Below are 23,094 nucleotides of genomic sequence, written 5' to 3' on the forward strand. Positions count from 1 at the left end.
TAAAGCTAATTTTGGTGTGCTGTCCAGTGGGTTGCCTCGGAGAGAGGCTAGCAATATTTCCGATACGGAGAATGGCTTAAAGATAACCAAAGGAAAGATAGGAGCTGGGACAATAACCACCAAGGATGTTGGTGACTCAGAAACAAAAGACTTTTTCAGAAATAAAATGCATGAAAAGAGCTACTTGGGCAGACTGTGACTCGAGTCATCAGAATATTTTGGTGGGGACTTTATTTTGGGTCTCCAGGAGGCTACATGAGAAGCTAAAACCTAGATGCTGGAAGTTTCTAAGCGTAACTAGGGAAGGAACTGGTCTGAGAGTGCTTCTATGACGTAAGCAGAGCCTGGATGATGTCACAGAGCACTGGGCGGAGGTTGCGCTTCTCTTCCACTTGGGGGCGCTAGACTCCCTTGAAGGTGGGTTCACTATCTTCCCAGCAGGGTGTGAAAGCCAGTTCAGCTCCTGAACCCCACAATTGTTCAACAGGCTTTTGGAGCCTGACCGGTTTCCGAAGACATAATCTGGACAACTAGGACATTTTCTTTCGGTAAATACGTTTATGAAGATAACTGGGACCCTTGTAGCCCAGAAAGCTAAAAGTTTTCCCTCGTACAGCGAGTAACCATCTGTTCTGATGTCTTCCACGTTTGAGAGCTCGGCGGACGGTCTAGGCTAGTCAGTCTGAGAGTTTATTATCCTTTGCTAACAATATCTAATTCATAATTCTACTAAAGTGCCAAAGCTCCTCTCTGTGCCTGTGCATTTTAGGAGATAATATTTCTTTTTGATGTTGTTGTTGTTGTTGTTGTTGTTGTTGTTTTTTTTTTTTTTTTTTTTCGGAGCTGAGGACCAAACCCAGGGCCTTGTGGTTGCTAGTTAACTGCTCTACCACTGACCTAAATCCCAACCCCAGGAGATATTATTTCTAAATGGCTGTTGCTGCCTACACAAAAGACTCTTCTTGCGGTCGAAGTTGCAACAGCTTCGCGGAATAAACCTGGGGCTGGGTCAGGATGCACAGTACAGAAAGCCAGTGGACTGGTGTGCTGTGTCTCTGGGCAGACACTTGTGGATGTTGTCACATAGCGCATAGTTAGAGGGTAGAAGAGGGGTGTGGCCACCCTCCTGGCTCCTTTGCTATCCTTTATCTGTTCTGCTTGCTTAAAGTGGGGACAGGGATACTTAATCCCACACTGACCTAGCCATTCAAGGAGAGGTTCCTCAGCAGAGGCAAAGTGCCTCGGGCTGAAGAAATGTGTCTGAATATGTTATTCTGAGCTGTAGAGAACCATTTTTTTTTTAAATTTTCCTTTGAACTTTAGATTTTGATTTTTGAGAGAGGGTTTTTCTGTGCGTAGATTTTGTTATCCTGGAACTAACTCTGTAGACCAGGCTGGCCTTGATCTCACAGAGGTCTACCTCCCTCTGCCTCTTGAGTGCTGGAATTAAAGGTGTGCTCCACCATTGCCCAGCCCTCCTACGAACTTCTGAATATGACAGAATAAGATTCAGATGCTCAACCTTGTTTACCATCGCCTTCCTCACCTGCGCCAAAGTTCTCTTAGACAAGAGCCTTGGTCCAGCGCCCTCTCCACCCCAACCCCATTGTTCTTGCAGGCACTCACATGACAGCGGCACCAGCATTGTGTCTGGTTTAAGCAGGAGAGCTCTTCAAACCCAGGCCACGGGCAAGTATGAAGCCTGAACTCCGAACGATACCCACAAGACAGTGGACCAGGATGTCGTTGCCTACCACACTAGGTCTACAGCCAAGAAGAAGAGGATGTCTCTGAAGAGGATGAGCACACCATCCTTCCAGAAGCGGAGGAGGAGGAGGCCTTCTCCCCAGGCCCTGGGGGACATTGTGGAATGCAGAATTTCTCATGTATGGAAGGAAGGTGATGAGCCCGTCACCCAGTGGAAGGTCATGGTTCTAGATCAACTGCCAACAAATCCCTCTCTCTATCTGGTCAAATATGATGGAATTGATTGTGACTACGGACTGGCACTTCACAGCGATGAGAGGATTTTAAAGCTTAAGGTCTTGCCTCACAAAGTAGTGTTTCCTCAAGTGAAAGACGCCCATCTCGCAAGTGCATGGTTACCCTGGTGTCTGAGTCATCTGTAATAAAACCCACTACTATTAAGATCAAAGTCACAGGAACTATGACAAATAGCAAATCACACGACAAGCATCATAGTTGTCCAAGCCTTTTCTGCAGCCTTATTGCAGTATAATTTACATACTTAAAAATCCATTTAAATGTGTAATTTAATGATTTTAAAGCAAAATTTATAGCTTCCTTCCCTTTTTTAATACTCATTTCCCACTAGTTCATATGATATCAAAGTCTATTAAAAACACAGAAGTGAAGTCAGGAGGACCAGAGCGGTAAGCAGCAAGGATCTTGATTTGCTAAGACAACAGATACATTGGCAGAATCGTCTGGATAAAACCACTTGGGAAACATTGGATCTTCTCTTAGCGTGCAGCCTCCAGACAAAGAGTTTAAAGGGTTAAGTCATGGGTCCTCCTACATCAAATCCAGTCCTGACCTGGTGTGCTCAGCATCACTTTTGGCCACTTTCATGTTAATCCCATTCATCACTCTTACATGTTGCCTAGCAACTCAAATTGTAAACAAACTTATTTTGGTTCATGGTTTCATAGGTTTCCGTTCATTGTCACATGACCATGAAAGCGGCATGATAGAGCTCAACTGCTAACTTCACTGTCATCCAAGAAGCACCAACACAGGAAGAGACCAAGGACAAAAAAACACCCTCCAAGACATGTCCCAAATGACCAAGTCCCTTAATTTCCTATCTCCTAGTTTCCCGCCACCTTCATACACATCCATCAACAGATGAACTCATTGATTACAACCCACAGGGTCCAATCAATATCCATCGTCCCACCTTTGAACATTGTACTGGGACAATGTGTATCTTAAACCCATAGGGCAGGGCCAGAAGGTTGTGTCAGAGATCTAAACGTCACCTCACACTAGAAACAGCTGGGTAGGTTTCTCAACATCTCCTATTTCTTTATGGGACTGAGCTACACCATGTCTCCATTGCAGCATTTTGTCTGGGGTGAGATACCATCAGCAGTCAATTATAAAGACGCCCCCACCATGTGTGTGCTTGAATGTAAAATGGGACATCTATAATATAGACACACACGCATATACACAGACTCACAGAGAGAGGCAAAAAGGGAAGGAGTTGAGTCTTAGGAACCCTCAAGGAAGAGGGAGTGGAAATATAAGATACAGATGTCAGCGAGAACCAGAACAAAGCAGTGTCTTCTATACACGACAGGACCACGATCCCTCAGCCCTAGCTGATAGGAAAGGGAGAGTCAGTTTTCTACAAAGATATAGCTGGTGATAAGCTGGCCAGGCTCCAGGGGCTTGCCCAAGGTCCATGAATTTATGGGCAGCATAAAGGACTTGAGTGGGTTATTACGGAGGGCAGAAAGGGAGCTTGAAGTTGGGAGAAGGGATTAGGTGGGGATGGATCAGAGAGGAGTTAGGAAGAGACGTGAGAAGTAAATTCTATCAATATATAATGTACAAAGTTCTCAAGGAACTAGTAAAACTGGTTTTTAAAATACCATATCTGTACTGAACACATACAAACCATTTTTCTTGTCATCTCCTAAATAACAGACCCTCATGATTTCATTTCATTAAGTACAAAAGTAGTTCAGAGATTATTTAAAATGTAGGAGGATCTGGGGAGACTGCAGAGGGGTAAAGCCAAGTGTGTGGTCACACATGCAAACACCAGTGCTTGGTATGGGAACAGGAGGATGACCGGGGCTTCCTGAGAGTGAGCCTCACCTCAGGTTCAGCAGGGGACCCTGTCACAAGGGAATACAGTAGGGAGTGAAGGAGCAGAACACGCTCTACCCTCCCCCAGCCTCTGAAATTACATGCCTCTATGCACACACATGCACACATACACACATATAAATACGACTAGAGTATACGAGAGGCTTGCATAGGTTACATAGAAATGCAGTGTCATTTTATCCAAGGAACCTGAGGACTTTTAGATCATTGGGAGTCCTGGGGCCAACTCTCAGAGGACAAGATATATCTCCTTATTGTGCAAACAAATCCTTGGTTGAGTGTGTGTCAGTGACTCCACACAGTTCTCCTCCTCTAGGTTCCTGTGTATCACAGAGAATGATCTGGAAATACTGAAAAAAATATAAACCAGAGGCTTTGTTGGGGTTTCTAGGCTTGCGTTAAAATCATATTTATCACGTTTTATTAAATGGAAGGGAAATCTTCAGCTCCCAGCAACAATAGACTCAATCATGTTGGCTTCTGTTTTATCCCATTATGAATAGCAATTAATTGCACATCAATATCTTCCCATGTTTTGAACTAAATCAGGATGAAGGGATATGTTTCCGTAACCCCTATGTGGATAATCAAGTTGAAATGGGGGAGGTATGATGCCTTTGGCTTATGGGAGAGATATTGCTTGATTGTAAACTTGTTATGCAAATAACCCTAACCTCTGACAAATGAATGTAACGATAAAATATACTACCAAATGGGATGGACACTCATTACTTGATTTCTTTTAAAAGAAAAAAAATAACATACTTTAGGATTTTGAATAAGTGTGACCCTCAGAGGTTCAAATACTTGAATGTGTTTGGTTTCCTGTTTGTGGATTGTTTAGAAAGGATTGGGAGTTGTGTGTTTGTTAAAAGAGATGTGTCAATGGGAGGTGGGGGCCTTGAGATTTCAAAAGCCCACCAGGCTTCTCTCTCTCCCTCCCTCCCTCCCTCCCTCCCTCCCTCTCCCTCTCTCTGTTTGTATGTGTCTCTCCCTCTCCCTCCCTCTCCCTCTCCCTCTCCCTCTCCCTCTCTCTCTCCCTTCCTCCCTTTCCCTCTCCCTCTCCCTCTCCCTCTCCTTCTCACAACCTCTCTCTCCCTCTCCCTCTCTCTCTCCCTCTCCCTTCCTCCCTCTCCTCCCTCTTCCTCTCCTTGTCCCTCTCCCTCCCTCTCCCTCTCCCTCTCTCACTCTCTCCCTCTCCCTCTCTCTCTCTTCCTCTCCCTCTCTCTCTCTTTCTCTTCCTCTCTCTCTCCCTCCCTCTCCCTCTCCCTCTCTCTCTCCCTCTCCCTCTCTCTCTCTCTCTCTCTCTCTCTCTCTCTCTCTCTCTCTCTCTCTCATCTGGGGAGCAGGATGTGAGCTCCCAGGATCTACACAGCCAGGCCTGTCTGCCTGCCAGCCTTTTGTCATGGTGTCTACCACAATGGTCCACGGACTCACCCTCTGAAACTGTAAGACGGCAATTAAATGTTTCCTGTCATACATTGATTTGGTCACGGTGTCTCTTCACAGCAATAGAACAGTAACTAAGGCACACATATTCCTGTCTATTTTTCTAATACTTCTGTATTTATTTCATTATAGTTACCTGTTGACCATTGAACAGTTTTATGAATAAGGTACAAGTTTAAAGACAAATAGTGACAAATAGGAGTGCACTGCTAGGGGGTTTGGTCTTGATGGAGTGGGTGTGGCCTTGTTGGGGTAGGTGTGTCACTGTGGGCATGGGCTTTAAGACCCTAACCCTAGCTGCCTGGAAGCCAGTCTTCTAGCAGCCTTCAGAGGAAGATGTAGAACGCTCAGCTCCTCCTGCACATGCCTGCCTAGATGCTGCCATGTTCCTGCCTTGATGATAATAGACTGAACCTATGAACTTATAAGCCAGCCCCAACTAAATATCCTTGTAAGACTTGCATTGGTCATGGTTTCTTTTCATAGCAGTGAAACCCTAAGTCATACATACAGATATACATATATATATATATATATATATATATATATACATATACACCTAGGTACACACACACACACACACACACACACACACACACACCATTTACAGGGATTTTAGATCTAGCCAGGGCCCCTGCAGTTTCGTTGGTCCATCTGATACACGTGTTCATGGAACATGTCTCTCTCTGTTTCTTGTTCTAGGAAGTACGTGGACAACATCTGCAGACTCGCTTCATTTTACTTTATTCTCCTCTTCAGCCTTAGAAATCTCAGCTTACAGAGAGGGGAAGATGCGAACTTGGTTCGATAGCTCTTTTTGTCTGTGGGGAGCTTACATCTCAAGTCACAAAGGGAAAATAAATATAACAAGAAATAAAAATACACATCCAAACCATGATGGGAAGTTCATATCCGTTCCCCTTAATGAATGTCCACTTTGGAAATTGGAATCCACACTGAGATGAGACTTTTGAAAAATTCTAATTCTCAAGCAGGCTTTGGTATTTCTCTTTCCCTGAAAAGGAACACCACTAGAAAAAGACAGACGGTACAGACGGTAGGTTGCTTTTTTCCACAAATCGAATCAGAAGCATTTGATAATGAGCATAGAGGGGGCTCTTCCCATGTTTACCAAAGTATAAAGTAATATGGGTGAGGGGAGACATGTAGAGAACAGTTGGTGCCTTATTGGTATTAAAAAAAATTCCTGAGGTCAAGAAATAATATTTGACAAGAGAAAAAACAAGGTTTTCATTACGCAGAACTGTTTTTAAAATAGCCTTCCTTTTAGTCATGGAAAGAGGGGGGTGGAGCAGGTCAGTCTGTAGAAAACTAAAGTCATTCCCATCAAAAAATTAAGAATAATGTGGATTTTTGATGTACTTGAATAAAATTAGAAATTTTAGCTTTCAAAGGGAAATATTGTGTTCCAGAGAGAGAAAGACAAAAGAGTGTCCAAACCCATACTTGATTCTTTCAATAAATCTTCTGGTAACTCATGTGTTTGTTGATATTAGGATTAAAATGCAAGTTGGATTGTTCGACTTAAGCCTTTACTGTGTGTGAACAGCAGTCAGTGGAAATACTTGTCTTCCGATTTCTCAAAAGGCATGAAAAAGCCACCGTGGAGTTACTGGATTTTGTTTCAAAGACTTTAGCTCCTTGTCTGCAGGGATGCAGGGCCTCAAAGGAAGGGCCCGAGACTTCCTAAGAGGTAGTGTCCAACACCTTGGGCTATGCGCACAGAGGGAAATAGCCTTTCTCAGAAAATGGAGCTGGGAGAGCTAAAAAATGAAGGCGACATATCGATCAAATCGCTGTAATAGAACGACAGCAGCCAGTTCACAGAGCGAGGCAGCTGTCAGCGACTCGGCCAAGAACGAAGAGAATTTGAAAAGATAATAACACACAGAGTTCACAGAAGCCACTATAGACTCATGGCGTCTGCGAATTTAATCCATGTGCTTTGGGCAGAGAAAACAATCCAAACCAGAGATCCCTCTTGCTCAGACCAAAGGAACACTGTGCCGTGTCCCGGATGTCCCATGTCAAGGACTCAACCTAGATGCTGGAAGCCTGTGAGAAACCGGAACTCCGTCATTTCAGTGCTGACACTGGAAATGGCTCAAGTCTGCACCTTCATTGGAAGGAGAAGAAATAAGTCACACAGCACCGGAAGTAATCCTCGTCAGGGTCTGTGTGAGGTCGGAAGTGTAGGGCGCCATGATCAATCAGTAAGCACTGCCTACACGTGTCAGGTGAGCCCACACAAATGAGGAAATGATTTTTAAATTTAAACACAATTTCTAATAACTAGTAACTTTTAAGTGTCCGCTTTTAGAACAAGCTTCTAGATTATGTGGTATCTCAGGCGGAAGAACGCCGCACAAGAAGTGAGTTTGAAACTTCGGAGTTTCCCACTATATGACAGCAAACTAAGAAAAGCATAGAGGTGGGATGTGGTAAAACGAACTAGAGGGAATCTGTAAAACCAAGAAAGGAGAATTCAGAAGACTTGTACAGGAAAGGCCAGCAGCAGGGATGGCTCGGAGGACCGTCCTCGTTTTCAGAGTTTATCACAGCAAAATTGCCAAAGACTGGTAGCAAAAGTGCCACTTGTATCTGTGGACACTCTCTGAACCTACACACACACACACACACACACACACACACACGTACGCACACGCACATGCACACGCACAGAGAGAGAGAGAGAAAGAGAGAGAGAGAGAGAGAGGGGAGGGAAGGAGAAGAGGAGGGGGCGGGGCAAGGGGAGGAGGAGAGCGAGACAGAGACAGACACAGAAAGAGAGACAGACAAGAGACATACACACAGACACACACATACAGAGATATACACGAAGACACACACAGCCCAATTGAGGATTTACAGAAAGACACCCATCAAAGGACCCGGATATTTGGTGCTAAATTAGGTGAGCTTTGTGGAGGAATGAGTGCCAACCAAATTTTGCAAGTTCTGCAGCCACCTGAATGTTTCCGCACCCCCTGAGCTGTCGGGGTATCGAATACATGGCTGTCACTCCTGCTTTCTTCATTTGTATTTTACTGTGAATCTCCCTTCTTTCCTGTTCAATGTGGCCAGCGGTTTTCCATGTGGAAGGACTTCACAATGCACTGTGTCTAGGGAGGCAGGGAAAACAATTTCAAAAGAGGCTCAGTGCTAGGCAAAAAGTACAAACAATGCATACTTCACCTCCAAAGGAGGGGCTCAAAGAACACAGAGGCGCTGGCTGGCACATAGGGCCGAGCTTACAAAGTTAGGGCCCACAGCATCCCTGGGACCCAAGCAGCAGCTCTCATTCAGCCCTCCATTCTAATGACTCATTCTCATCCCTTGAGACCAGAGGAAGAAGCATTTGTAAGGTCCTCTCCCTAAATATGAAGCTTTTACGGAAACTCTTACAAAACTTAAGAAAAATTTTAATAGGAAAGCACACACACACTAAAAAAATAAATGGCAGATTCGACAGCCTTCTCTGCAATTCCATCATGTACATTAACACATTAACAGACACACACACACACACACACACACACACACATAGACACACACACACACATACACACACACACACACACACACACATACACAAACACACACACACCAGAAGAATAGACCTACATAAAGGATACATTTCCAGGCACAGATATCTGTTGGGAGGAGGTTGACATTCTAACCAACCTCAGCCAAGGATTCCATTCGGAAGATTCAGAAGGTCAAGACATTGGTTCACTCGTGGGAGCAGATCGCTGTCTATCTCACAGAACCTTTATGGAAAACAAAGACAGATCAGCCTAGAATGAGGTAAACAGAAACACTTTCAAGGCTATTGAAGAATTTTGGAGCCAAACTCCACAGACAGCTAACAGCAGAGAAAGTGACCCATGACTGCAGTTTGTATAATACCGCTGAACCTGGTGAAACATTTCCTACTCTCCTAGGAATCCTAGACGTGAGAGGGCACCAAGGCAGCATGGGGAGCCCACGTCAGTCTCCACACAAAGTGCACTTTGCAGGCTGACACCCACACGGCTAGTCTGCAGTTCACCAATCCTGGTCATGAAGTCACTGAAAAACAGTAGAGGCCTTACCTTGTAGAGCCACAGTCTCTGGTTCGTGCCTTCTGGAGGCTCCATTGTCATTCCACCCTTAACTCTCCATCATCCTGTTGACAAGTGTCTGGCCTTTATCTTTGACATAGGAGTATATTTTATTTCTCTCTCTCTCTCTCTCTCTCTCTCTCTCTCTGTGTGTGTGTGTGTGTGTGTGTGTGTTTGTGTGTGTTTGTGTGTTTTGTGTGTGTGTGTTTAAATGTTATAAAGTTTATTAAGAAGAAAAAGTTGCTGGTTCCAGTAAACATTTAAAATAAAGATTCTTTTTTTAAAGCTTTATTTATTTATTCCATGTATGTAAGAACACTGTCATTGTCTTCAGACACACCAAAAGAGGGCATCAGATCCCATTACAGATGGTTTTGAGTCACCATGTGGTTGCTGGGGATTGAACTCAGGCCCTTTGGAAGAGCAGTCAGTGCTCTTAACCACTGAGCCATCTCTGCAGCCCTAAAATAAAGTTTCTTAAGAGAGCAGTTTAGCGTGGGAAGGAATAAAGATGCCCCATTTATGGATGAGCACTCAGTCTCTTTAAACTCCTAGAACTCGGGAAGCATCTTGGACAAGGAGGTGGGAAGAGTGTAAGACCCAGAGTGTGGGAAGAAGGGCTGTGGTTTGCTGCCTTCAGGACAGGACGTGGCTGCTGCAATCGTGAGCTCACAGCAGCTGTGGTCACCTGCATAGGTCTATAAAAGACCAACAGCTAGACAGAATCCCTTACTGAGGAGGTTTTCGGGTGCTGATGGCTGCTGGGTAAAAGAATCATTCTTCTCTGAGGGTTTGGTCACTGGTAGAATTCCCACATGCCTGTAGATGGTCACACACCCATAAGTACATAACCAATGCTAATTGGGCTTAGTGGTTATAGGTTGGGAAAGAGGATATGAATTTTGAGGGATGGTTATTGGCAGGGAATTTGGGCAGAGCAGAGGGTGAAATGGAAGTGGTTATGGCCATGTTTCATTCTATACGTGTATGAAATTCTCAAGGATAAAGACAATTTATTATTTAATAGAAAATTTAGACTATTAGCTTTAGCTACGTAATATAAGGCTGTGTGACTCTAAAGAATTCAAATATTGAACATAAATCAAATCAATTGACTGCCTTATGATTCAAGGAGCAAATTATATGTACTTAATATAATGCACTTTCTCCCTCTTTCGGTCTCTTTCTATCTCTTGTCTCTCTGTCTCTCTGTCTCTCTCAAACACACATGCAAACACACATACACACTCACACATGCAGGTGCACACTTACATTATTTTTATGTCAATGTATTAAAATTCATGATACAATCAATATGAAGGAATAGAGGTTTGTTTAGGGCACACAGTCACAGTCATTGAGTTCAGACTGCCGGGGCAATGACTACATGGCCACAGTGTATTGATCTGTGTCACTGAGAGCCTGCATGAGTCCTGCTTATATTTGAGTGGATCAGGCGGCCAAGAGTTCGGTCTGAACCAGCCAGCTCCCTCCTTCCTGCCCCAGTGACCTACTTCTGCTAGGGCACAGTCTGAAAGATTCCTCCACCTTCCTAGACAGTGCCATCAGCTTGAGACAAAGTGTTCCCACAGCTGAGACCCTGGGGAAAGTTCACACTCAAGCCCTGACGACTATGAGCCAGGCATATGCGAAATGTTTTGTGAAAACAGTTTAATTTCATTTCTGTAAACAGGACAGGGAGGAACCCTTTGATATGGATTGATTTAGCCTTTAGCTTACAGAGTGCACCCCCAAAAGATACATAGTGTAGAAAATGCACAGTTTTCTATGTGGCAAGCATGGCGCTGAAAACAACACACTAATGAAAATAAAATGCAAAGAACTGGGATATAGTAACAATTCCAGTTGTCAGTGTGAAAGGCTCTTTTATTTACATATGTGAGCTGTCGTTATTAGTTCCCTACTGGGTTGATTTTACAAGGAAAGAAAATCACAAGCTCTGACTATCCCATCAACCAGGGTGTCATTCATCACAGTGTTACAGGGCTCCGATCTAGGGATGAATCATCAGGGTTTAACAACAAAATCCATCGGCTCAATACATGAGGCTTTAGGGGAGAAAGTGAGGTTACAAGTATGTAATGCCCTTTAGTGTCTTCTCTGCCAGTCTGTTGTATGCATGCCTTGTTGTTGACTATTGTGGTTGGTGGTGGTTGTTGTGCTTTTAAATATGAAATGTTGAATGCAAGGGCAAGTGGCAGGAATCCGATAGATCTTTGCATCCTCACTTTCTCCTGCCCATCTCTCGCTAAGTCTCCCAATCCTCAGCAATCATTCAAATACACTGAAACAACTCAAATATACCGAAACAATGTGAAATAAAGACACTGAAAAACTCAAATATACTGAAACAAGGTAAAGTCAAGATGCACTTGCCATCCCTAATTTGTGTTTGCATTTTGACCGTAATAGTCTGGTAAGCCTTAAAAACCACACGATGGGTCTGAGGAGGATGGGTGGGTGAAACTGCTTGCTGCCAAAGCAGACCTGTACGCAGATCCCAGTCACCATGAAACAGGAAGGGGAAACCTGTAACCCCAGGGACAGGAAGTGGGAACAGAATCACTAAGGTCTGCTGGCTTCCAGCCCGGATGAAAATATGACAGTTTGGGATCAGGCAAAGACACCACCTGTATTGTTAAGGCTACACTGCTGTGAGGAGACACCATGACCAAAGTGGGTACAACCTTGTCTGAAATGATTTGGGGTGGGCGAGCACGCGGATAAGAGAACGTGATGTGAGAACTGAGCGCAAGCTAGACACACAAATGGGGACATTGAACCCCACACCCCCCCACACACCAAACGGTGCCTGCGGGTTTAGACTTAAAAGTACCTTCCACGGAGGGACCAAAGGAATCAGTACTGAGTCTGTTGGTTCATTGGGGAGAATAGAATGCCTTTGCCTCTGCTCTCAGTAGAAGAGACGGCAGTAAAATGGGTTACGGATGTGTAGGGCTATTGGCAGAAGCAGATATAAAGAAAAGAACTTGACTCATCGGCTTTGATTTGAAATATTTATTATGGCAAATGGTGGCTATTAGATAAAGATGCCTCACACATCCTCCGTTCAGTCACAATGTCACTTTCAGCTCATTTCAGCAGGTTATGTGTTCATGATATATTATAACCCTTTTAATAATATCTATTAAATTTTTTTTGCTCTCTAGCAGGGCAAGGTAGTAGCAAAACTCACTGTATGGCCATTATCTGAAGCCTGGACCAGAAAGATAATGGCCCAAGGTTTACAAGGCAGGTGGGAACAATCAATTATACCACCACAACTGACAGCACAGCTCTGTTACATGATCAGCAGGAGTGCTGGAGTTAACCTGGATTTCGGGACCAGCAGATACCCGCTGTGCCCACTTGGGCTTCTCCGGGTGCAGGTCTGTCTCTTTTGGCAACAGGCAGGGAGCGTCCTACCAGCAACTCTGAGGAGCAGCACGAGGACACTTCATGGAAACCAGGGAAAGAGAGATGAGAGGAAAGGTGTCCTTCTCTGGCTCAGAGACAAGAGGTCAGAGTCCTGAGTACCTGCTTCTAACTGAGTAGAGAACCACTCCCACCATGTGTGTATGAACTCTGCTGGGGTCTCCAATCTATGATGATATTCACTTTCGGTCCACAATTTCCTACCGGAAGGAGAAGACACCCAGTTCCATCTAAAGTGACACTGAGAAGCAGGTCGGTTACGGCGTGGAGGACAAGACAAGGTGGAATCAAAACAGACATACACTTACATGCACACAGACATGCATGACACATATATCCACATGCATATGCACGCCAAGAACATGTGCACACATGCATGCATGCACACATAAGCATACATACATGGAACGCACTGATAATTTTATAAATACACATATATATATTAGCGTGTGTGCACTTAGTTTCACACATGTGATATCTTTATACTGTATATATACAATATACTATATATATATACAATACATACACACACTATATATACAACACACATGTATGTATGTATATGTATATATATATATATATATATATATATATATATATATATATATATATATATATATATGGTATCTGATTTCTGTATTCACCATAGAAAGAGTCAGCCATTTGGTGCCCATTCCTAAAGCTTTTTCTTTTAAAATACATGACTGCAAATAAGCAGGTCACTCGGTCAGTTAAGTGTCTGCCTCACATTTTAGTCTTCCTCTCTACAGCTGTAATAAAACACTCTAGCCAAAAACAACTTGTAGAAGGAAAACATTTCTTTGGCTTGCACCTTGGCTTATCAGCTTTTGTGGGCAGTCAGACAGGAACTCGAGGGGAGAATTACAAAGGAATACTGCTCACAGCCTTACTCACTACCCATGCTTAGTTCACGTTCTCATGAATCCCAGACACCCTGGCCTAGGAATAATGACACCCACAGTGGATGGGCCCAGCTTCATCACCTGTCAGTCGAGACAGTCTCTCACACATTAGGACACAAGCCAATCTGATGGAGGCAGCACCTCAGTTGAGGTTCTCTCTTCCCAGGAGACTCTATGTCAAGTCTCTTCTAAGTTATGTCAAGATGTCAGTGAAAACTAACCAGGACACCTCATAAGCCTGAAGACATGGGTTTGATTCCCAGAACCCACATCGAAATGTGAGTGGAGAAAGCTTCTAATGCCAGTTGGGGAAACAAGGACAGGATCCTCAGGATCTGCTGACCACCACAGCTGGCATGATGGGTAAGCTCCTGGCCAATTAGAGACCCCGTCTCGAAAACACAGACCATGCCTGAGGATGAGGCCTGAGGTTGTTCTCTGACTCTACCTGAGTGTGGTGACATGTACACACATCTGCACACATATGCATCTACACACACCCATGCACACACCTTAGATAAATAGATGATAGATATTAGATAAACAAATGGTAGATAGATAGTAAATAGACAAATTATAGATAGACAGATAGACAAATGATAGATAATACACAGATAGATATACAGACAGAGAGATAGATAGATAGATAGTAAGTAGATGTATTGAAGGATAAATAGATGATAGATGATAGACAAATGATAGATTAGATAGATAAGATAGACAGCCATCCAGACAGACAGATAAGATAAATAGACAGGATTGTATTTGAATTCAACTACTACAGAACAGATTGGAGCCCCCCTTCCTTCCCTTTCAGAACAAAACCTGTATCACAGGGGAACTCACAACTTCCCCGCAGGGAACAAGCATCCTATTCCCGCAGAGAGGTGGAAACAGATGTTTATGTTTTCCCTGTGCCTTCGTGGGTCAGCACTGTGTATCACAAGATGAAAAACGTGCCACCGTAATTAAGCGTTAATATCGTTGTGGCAGAAAATAAAAGAACTGCACCTCAGTTAGCAAGGAAGGCAGCTCCAACCAATGACTACATTTGACCCGAGCTTTGCTGAGCTCTGAAGTAAGAACTGTGGATCCCATGAGGTCCGACCTCTCACGCAGGGTTCCTGGAGAGTTAAAAGGTCCTCTCCCTACATGAGTGATAGTGCTCCTTTAACTTTAAGCAACTTCTGTACTGGCTGTGTCCTCCCTGCAGCCAGTGAGGTCATTGTAGTGCTGTAGGTTCCTGAAGTATTGGATCTGGGCGGTAAACCAGTGTAGATGTGGATTGTAGGATGGCATCCTGCCTGGTGGTATCTGGACCAGCACAGAGGTGCAGGGATGAGGGGCGAGGATGAGGAACATCCTTCCTCCCCTGGGTCCTCTAGAACCTGTGCCCAATACCCTGCATTAGCTTTGCTCCCTTAGCTACCTAGTTCTGGTTATGTTAACATAGGGTGACTTCTGCCACTTTTTAACCTACATGAATGTCTAGCAGCTTATGTTACGTAACCTGTCCTGGGTAGACCTGAACAATGTGCTCACATCATGTGAGCTTCCAACTACAAAGGATTCCAGCCAGGTCTACATTATCATGGCTATTCAGGAGCAGACGAGTGGCTCAGACAACTCTATCAGTGGACAACCCACTCCAGCATGGGTGACACTCAAAATAGTTACATCCTGTAGCTTTCAGCCCAAATAGCAGACAGCTCCACCCAAGAAGCCCCCTTCATCATGGCTGCCCCCGACCCCCAGGGCAATTGTTCTCATCTGATTGCTCTTTGGAACAGGACCTGATCGTCATAACCTTCGAGAACCCTAAGCCTTAAAGGTTTCTTAAGCTTCCTGAATCTTCTGAGCTTCTTTCTTCCCTCCAGAAGGGAATGCTTCAATTCCAATGGATTCCCAACACAACCCATGAGCAAATAAACCAGAGGTCCCAAATCAACATTCATTCAGTCAATGTAACTAAAGCCAGAGCAAAGAACCTTCTTGCTAGTGCTGTCCTTTGGATACCAAATGTCTCCCAAGGTCCCGTGCTAAGGGAGGGTGTGCCGTAGAGAATGGCTGTTGTTTCCCCAGCAGCACATCCTAAGACCTAAGGTGTGCAGTGTGAAACAGCCAGGATCCCTGCCCAACTCCCCGGCCTCAAAGAAGAAGATACAAGAAACCCAGAGAGGAAAATAGTTAACTTGCAACAACCTTGCCCGCTGCTTACAAAGTTGTGATTTAGTTGAACAGAAGATGTCCCGCGCGACCTCTCGCCAGCAAGAATACGCGGGAACACACGAATCCTTCTGGAGCCAAAATGCTTATTCTTTATTAATAATAGAGAGGGCACCTGGGACTCCAGCATGGTGCGGCTTATATACACTCTAGCGCGGCGCATCAACACCTGATTGGTTGCTTACCCATGATCTCATTAGGCACGCTCTGGAATGGGCAAAGACCTGGCAGGAAGGCACTCTTGCACATGGACACACAGTTAACTTCCTTAAAGGAAGTCGGGTGGTACGGCGGAGCCAGCCCCATCTTGTAAAGCCGAAACTATCTCAGCCTTCCACGTGGGGTGCAGTGGAAGCCAGTGCCATCTTGTGGTGGCAAATGTTATTGCGGCCCTCTACAAGAAGAAACTACATCTCCCAGCTCCACCCCTTTCCAGAGGTTACTTTAGCATTAGCTCAAAATTTCAAACCACAAGTAAAGGGGCCCAGAGTGATGCTACCGAAAACTGAGGTGAGCAAACAACAGTGTGCAATGAGGATGCACAGGAAACACAAGGGAGCCTGCAGCAGGCTGGACTCAGTTCTACCCCTCAGGCTGTTACCCCCTCCCTTCTCCACAGACTGGACCTGCCTTTGCAGGCAGAAATCCACAAGTTCTGCCCCTCTAAGCAGCTCTGACAAGCTCCCAGGTGAGTTAAGAAGGACGTCCTACACCATCAGCCGTGTCTCCTCTGTGCTGACATGAATGAGACATGAAGCTGGGGGAAGTGGAGAGAAGAGAGGCTCTCCTGGCAGAGAACAGTCTTCACAGCTCTGCACATAAAGACCCATCCTGAATTCTCAGATGGTGATAAACAGAAGGGGAGGAAGGAGACCCACACTGAGTAGACCTGGAGCTGAGTGGATTTACCTGGTGTCTAGCACTAAGAGAGGAATAGTACCACACACTCAGTGCCACTGTCCCAGGAGAAGCTCCAGCAGTGGCTCCAGCAGCGGACATCCCACTAAGAGTCGGCTGTTCATCCTATCAAGAATAGCACTTGCTTAGGAACAGTGTCCTGACTACAAATGGGCTCTGGGATATACAACCACTCAACCCGGAGAACTAAGAGCTATGACAGGATCTACAGGGGTTATCTCAGGGCAAGCATCTCCCCGTCTGTGTGCCCATTTCATCCCCACTGGGCTTGGGCCAAGTTGATAGCAGCAAGGGATTCAGTGTGACGCCCTAAAGTGTCTACAACACATGCCCATACATGGGGGATATCACAACAGATGCTCCTTCTCTCAGCATTCTGGAAGGTGAGTGTCTAGAGCCTAAGTGTCAGTAGGGCACGCGCACACATACACACACACACACACACACACACACACAGAGAGAGAGACAGAGAGACAGAGAGAGAGACAGAGACAGAGAGAGAGAACTCCCTTTGTTTCTGCAGGATGCCACCACCCTTTGCTTGTGGACACATCGTCCATCCCTGCCTCTTTTGTCACATAGTGACCTCCTCTGCTTCCCATTCTTCTCATGGGCTCAGAAGTCCACAGCAATGGAGCGGGAGTCAACTCCTGTCCATATGGGATCAGCTTCACTCGGCTACAATGGGTAAGGCTCTGCCTTCCAATCAATGACACACACAGACATTTGCATGTAAAGATGTCAACTCATCATTCTGGAAGGAGACAACAGCATCTTCACCAACTCCTCACCCAGCACAAAGCCAGAACGGTACCCTTGACTCTCAAGACTGCTTCTAGTTAGTTGAACTGCTCTTAATTGCACTAATCAGTTCCCTTACTGTCGTAACAAAGTACCTGACAGAAGAAAAAGGAGGCTGACACTGTCCACTGAGCTCCCACGATATAGAGAAGCAGGCTGGAGTCAGGGACAGGCAGGCCATGGACCTCGCAGTCTGCCTCTGTGGCTCTACGGGTGCCAGCTTGTCCCCGTGTCCAAGATGCTCCACAATCCCTTCACAAAATGGTGCAAGCAACTGAGGTCCGACTGTTTAAACATGTGTGCTTTTTAAATGAGAATTTCTAGGAAGAAGCTGTCTGCGAAAGCTGACTGGCTGGTTAGAGCTGCAGTGGTGAGGAGATGTTGGGAAGTTGCTGATCCAGAGCCTAGTTACCTGATAATTTTAGCCCGCTGAATTCTTTGTCTACCTCTTTGTCAAAACTAATCTATGTCATAGATTTAAAAAAAAAATTGGAATCTATTAACTTAGTAAACCCCTAGAAACCACCAATCCAAAAGCTAAGAATGTCATCAGATAGCATCGTGGGGACATAGAAAAGATCCCCCCAATTTGCTTTAACTGCCTTGCTTGTGTGCCCACCAGCATATTTTGTTTTTCTCTGCATTATAACTTTCTTTGTTCTGTAAAACTATGAAACTTCATGAAACTGCGTCCACACTGGAATAAGGGGGTGACCTAAATTTGTCTTCCTGGACCATGATCACTCTATATGGCTCCAGAATAAATCACCCTTAGTCCCTTAAGGTGAGAGCTGTGTTTCTTCATTTACAGTCTCTGAGGAGCACTTCGCATTCAAACTTTCCAAGAAAGGGAGGGGGCACACCAGAGGGAAGCAGGGACCAACCTCTTCAGCCTTGGAATGTTGAGTATCTTTGTCTCCTGTATGAAGTCATGTGACTACAAGGTCCAATGTCTTTGTCTCTGTTATGTCTAATAATAAGATGTTATGAAGCAATGGTCTTCACCATGGAAAAGAAGTGGGGAAGGATTCAGGACAGGAAGGGAGGGCAAAAAAAGGAAGTAGCAGGGATGGGGGGTGGGCAAAAATCTCAGGGAAGGCAAATCCAGACATCAAACATCAGACAAACTGCAGTTGTCCCAAGTTCACACCCTCCCTCGACTCAGAGGCACAGCATCTTTTCTGCAAAGCCCTGCTCTATGCTCCCTCCCTGAAGTAAATACAAATAGTCTGAAGGGCAAAACTTGGAGTCCAGACTCCAGTGAGAGGTTAGTGAGCCAGAGTAGTCATCAGCCCCTAATGGGAACGCCAAGAGCAGTACAGACATCCTGTCAAACAAGTCTGCACAAGGACTGGAGTTCTCAAATGGAAATCCAGAGAATCCAGGAGCCCTGTGCTGTCTGAGTCACACCAAAACCCAGAGTCCTCGAGCAAATGCAGAAATCCCAGAGCACACCAGGACAATCCTCACCAAACACAAGAGTCCTCTAGGTTTGGCACTGGGCTGGGGACAGGTGTGAAGGGGATTGAAGGCTTTTCTGAGTTATAAGAATCTGCCTCCCACAGGGCCTAATTAGACATTTAAAATGTAAATAATGGGGAATTTCTCACCCACTAAGAGGCTAATGGTCCAATTAATCACCAGGTCTTCCTGAAGGGACGATGTGAGCAGCTGAGACCTGACCCAGGGCTTCCAATAATCCACACTTCTCTAGACATTTCCTGTAACACAGACTTTACAACAAGGGAATGGAAGGGAGGGAATGAAGGGCTGCATTTGAACAAATATGCCTTACATGCATCTACATAAATTCTCAAACAATAATAAAAGAGATTAAAAAGAAAACACCTGGGGTTGGCGATTTGGCTCATTGGTACAGCGCTTTCCTAACAAGCACAAGGTCCTGTGTTCAATCCCCAGCACGGAAAATAAAAAAAAAAAAAAGAAAACACTTCATTCAAGGCCCATTGCCTCCTTTTCTCAGCATTTTGCTCCAGGCTGGTGAGATGCTCAGCAGGTCAAGGCCCTTGCTGCCAGGCCTGAGGACTTGAGGTCCACACATGTGCAGTGGCAATTTCAAACACACACACACACACACACACACACACACACACACACACACTAATTAATTAATTAACTAATTAATTAACTAACTAATTAAGCAAAGCAAATTACCATTTCTTAATAAATAAAATATTATAAAGCTGTCACTTGCATGAAAGGTCTGCATTATTAGATGACCCCTGACCCGTTCTCTCTCAGGCTCACCAAAGAGAGGATGATGTGGGACTACCACCAATCTGTGCTTAGCACCTGAAAGTATCCTGAGTGTATCTGTCTGAGGAATGAAAGGCACCCTGGGCATGCAAAACACCACACAGGTCCAAGACAGAAGGGAGCCTCAGTGCACGTATGAAAACCAAAGTTCAGATGAGTTCACGAGAAACCATGAAATAACATACAGCCCGAATTGTCAAACCTGAGCTTTCCCAGAATAAAATTTTCCTGATTCTACCTAGCGTTTCCCCAGGGGACCAGCAACCGCTTCTTGTCTTATTCTCATTGTTTCTACTCTATTTCGATTTTGTTTATTAATAATTTTAAAAAATCCTGACTATTGGAGAAACACCCGTTTATCAAACAGGAAGAAACAGGTGTCTCTTGTTAAACAAGATGGTTTTAATCTTTCTTGGTACTTTTAGCCCTATTTGGGGAAGTTTTGCTGTTTTGTTTTTGTTTTTGTTTTTGTTTTCAACTTAATGCACACTGTCACATCATTGAACAAAACTTGGGGGGAAATGCTTCCTTTTTGGAGTTGGGCCTTGAGAAGCCCTAAAGAGTTAGGCAGAGGACACTCTGGCTGTCGTCTCCTTTGTTCTGAGAGGAAAGAAGGGAGCTCTCTGTGGTGATTACAAATACCTGTTTCTCTTTTATCTACTTGTCCCCAGATCCACTCTCCCTGCCTTCCATGCCAATATCCTGCTCTGGAATTAAATAAATGAATACATACGTGTGTGTGGTTGCATAAGCATGGGAGGTCAGAGGTCAACCTTAGCTGTCCTCCTCAGTCTCACGCTCAACTCCCTTCAGTGGTCCAGTTGACACACCTGGGAAGAGGAGACTGTAGCTGCTTTTTTTCTAATACTAATTGGGTTCCCCAAATTAGTTTGCAGGAGAAAGTCTGCACGTAGCTTCTGGGAACCTGCCCGCAGTTAATTCTGATTGGTGAATAAAGATGCTAGCCGCGGATAGCTGGGAAGCAGAGAGAGAGAGAGAGAGAGAGAGAGAGAGAAAGAGAGAGAGAGAGAGAGAGATGGGATTTAGGGTTCCCGGGCTTGGGTCCTCGAGCTAGCAGGACAGAGAGGTCCCCATGCCTTAGGGGAGTGTGGAGGAGGGGAGACAGAGGCAGCCATGGAAAGGAAATAACATGCAGAAGGGCAGAGCTCCCTTATAAAAGGGCTAAGAGATCATGGCCCAGAGGGCTGCTCCTTGGAGTCAAGAAGAGCCAAGATGAAGCATAGAAATTAGTAAATAGTAACTTGGACTTATTGCTGGGAGGTGGATTCTAACAGCATGGAGGGTAGGCAGCTGCCCAGCTATGGGCTTCTTTAGATATAGAGGTTGGACGTGTTTCTTTCATTTGGGAACAGAAACCATTGAGGTGAGTAACCCCGCGTCGGGATTTATTAAACATTTTTTTTTTTACCTCAGGGGACCTCAGCTGAGGATTTGCCTCCATTGCATTTGCTTGTGGACAGATCTGTGAGGCATCTTTTGGAATAATGATTGGTGTGTGTGAAGAGTTAAATTTCAAAAAGTTAGTCTCAAACAAAGTCCAGACACGCCTGAGAGAATTTGAGATAGGGCTCACCAGCCTGACTATCAGCTCCCAAGAACACTGGCCATCTGGAGCCACCCCCTCCCCTTTCTTCACTCCCTGAGGATGGGTCATCCCCCTGCTGCAGTGAGATGAGTTGCCCGGCCCACATTGCTGAGATGCCAGATTACACGTATGCTTTGTTGATGTAACTCCGTGCCAAAAGTAACTGTGCACCCTTTGTATTAGCCAATTATGTGTATCCACACGAAACCTCTGGTTTTCCCTATATAAGCTCCTGCCTAGAGAGGCTCGGGGCTTGACTCAATCTCCTGTGTGGGATACGTGTCAGCCCGAGATCTCGTAAATAAAACTGCCTATTGCTGATTACATCAAGACCGGCTACTCGTGTTTCCTGGGGGTAACCCTACCTGTGAAAGGAGCAAGAGTCTCCCCAAGTTTGGGGGTCTTTCATGTGGAGGCCCACTGTGGATGGCGCCACCTCTGGGTGGGTGGTCCTGCTTACAGAAGAAAGCACGTTGACCAAGCAATAATCAACAAGCCAGTAAGCGGTTTTTCCTCCACGGCCTCTGCTTCAACTGCTGCCTTCAAGTCTCTGCCTTCGGTTCCTGCCCTGACTTTCTTCCTGATGGGCACTGATCAAGCTGAAGTCAACCCTTTCCTCCCTGAGATAGTTCACACAGTATTTCATCAGAGCAAAGAGAAGTAACTGAGACAAGTCCACCCTGCCTTGCTTTGTTTTCTTGCAACAAAGTCTCACACTTACACCCCAAACATACCAGTCGAGCTGGTGGACCAAAGAACTTCGGGGATGTATCTGTCCACCTCTCTGGTACCAGGATTCCAGGCCACTATGTATGACTTTTATTTTTTAACGTGGGTTCTAGGGACCGAACTCAGAGCCTCATACTTTCGTGGCAAACACTTTACTGGCTAAGCCAGCTCCTTAGCCCGAGAACTCCACCTCAGGACCTTTGAAAGCCATTCCTCTGTCAGACCACAATCTCTCTGTAAGGTGCACGTTCCTTCCATGACAATGCCATGTGGGTTAAATTTCTAATCAGAAGACAGGAAGCCACGTGAGCTATGTAGGATTTTGCTTTGTTTCTCAATAGGGCGGCATTTTGCATTTGTAAAATGTGAAGTTTCTGGAAGAAACCTCATCTGCCTTATGCTGCACAAAAAAAGGAAATACCTTAAGTCCATGAAGTATAACTTAACACCCACAGTAATCATGAAGAAGGCAGAGGTGGATATCATCTGTGTTCTGTGGTCCTGAGAAAGGTCAGATATTTAGGTGATAGTTATCAAACATTTAACGGGGAGAGGGGTGATAAAAGAATGTAACTTTAAAATTATATTGACTTCACTCTTCTTTGGGCAGAAACATTTTAAATAATATTCCATTGTCCTTCCTGGTGTGTGTGTTTTAATTGTTGTATCACATTCACCTCCTGGGACATTGGTCCTTATTTGAGTGTGTGGTTGCTAATTGCTA

The 23,094-nt window shown here is 44.9% G+C and overlaps 1 long non-coding RNA gene across 1 annotated transcript; it reads left to right on the forward strand.

Annotated features, from left to right (window-relative positions):
• Positions 1–377: 377 nt before the first annotated feature.
• On the forward strand, positions 378–2,155 carry LOC134481121 (uncharacterized). Its single transcript, XR_010056347.1, has 2 exons — positions 378–548; positions 1,619–2,155. It is a non-coding gene; the product is annotated as an uncharacterized LOC134481121 (long non-coding RNA).
• Positions 2,156–23,094: the final 20,939 nt, after the last annotated feature.

Source organism: Rattus norvegicus, chromosome 11 (assembly GCF_036323735.1).
Source record: "Rattus norvegicus strain BN/NHsdMcwi chromosome 11, GRCr8, whole genome shotgun sequence".
Lineage (NCBI taxonomy): Eukaryota > Metazoa > Chordata > Mammalia > Rodentia > Muridae > Rattus > Rattus norvegicus.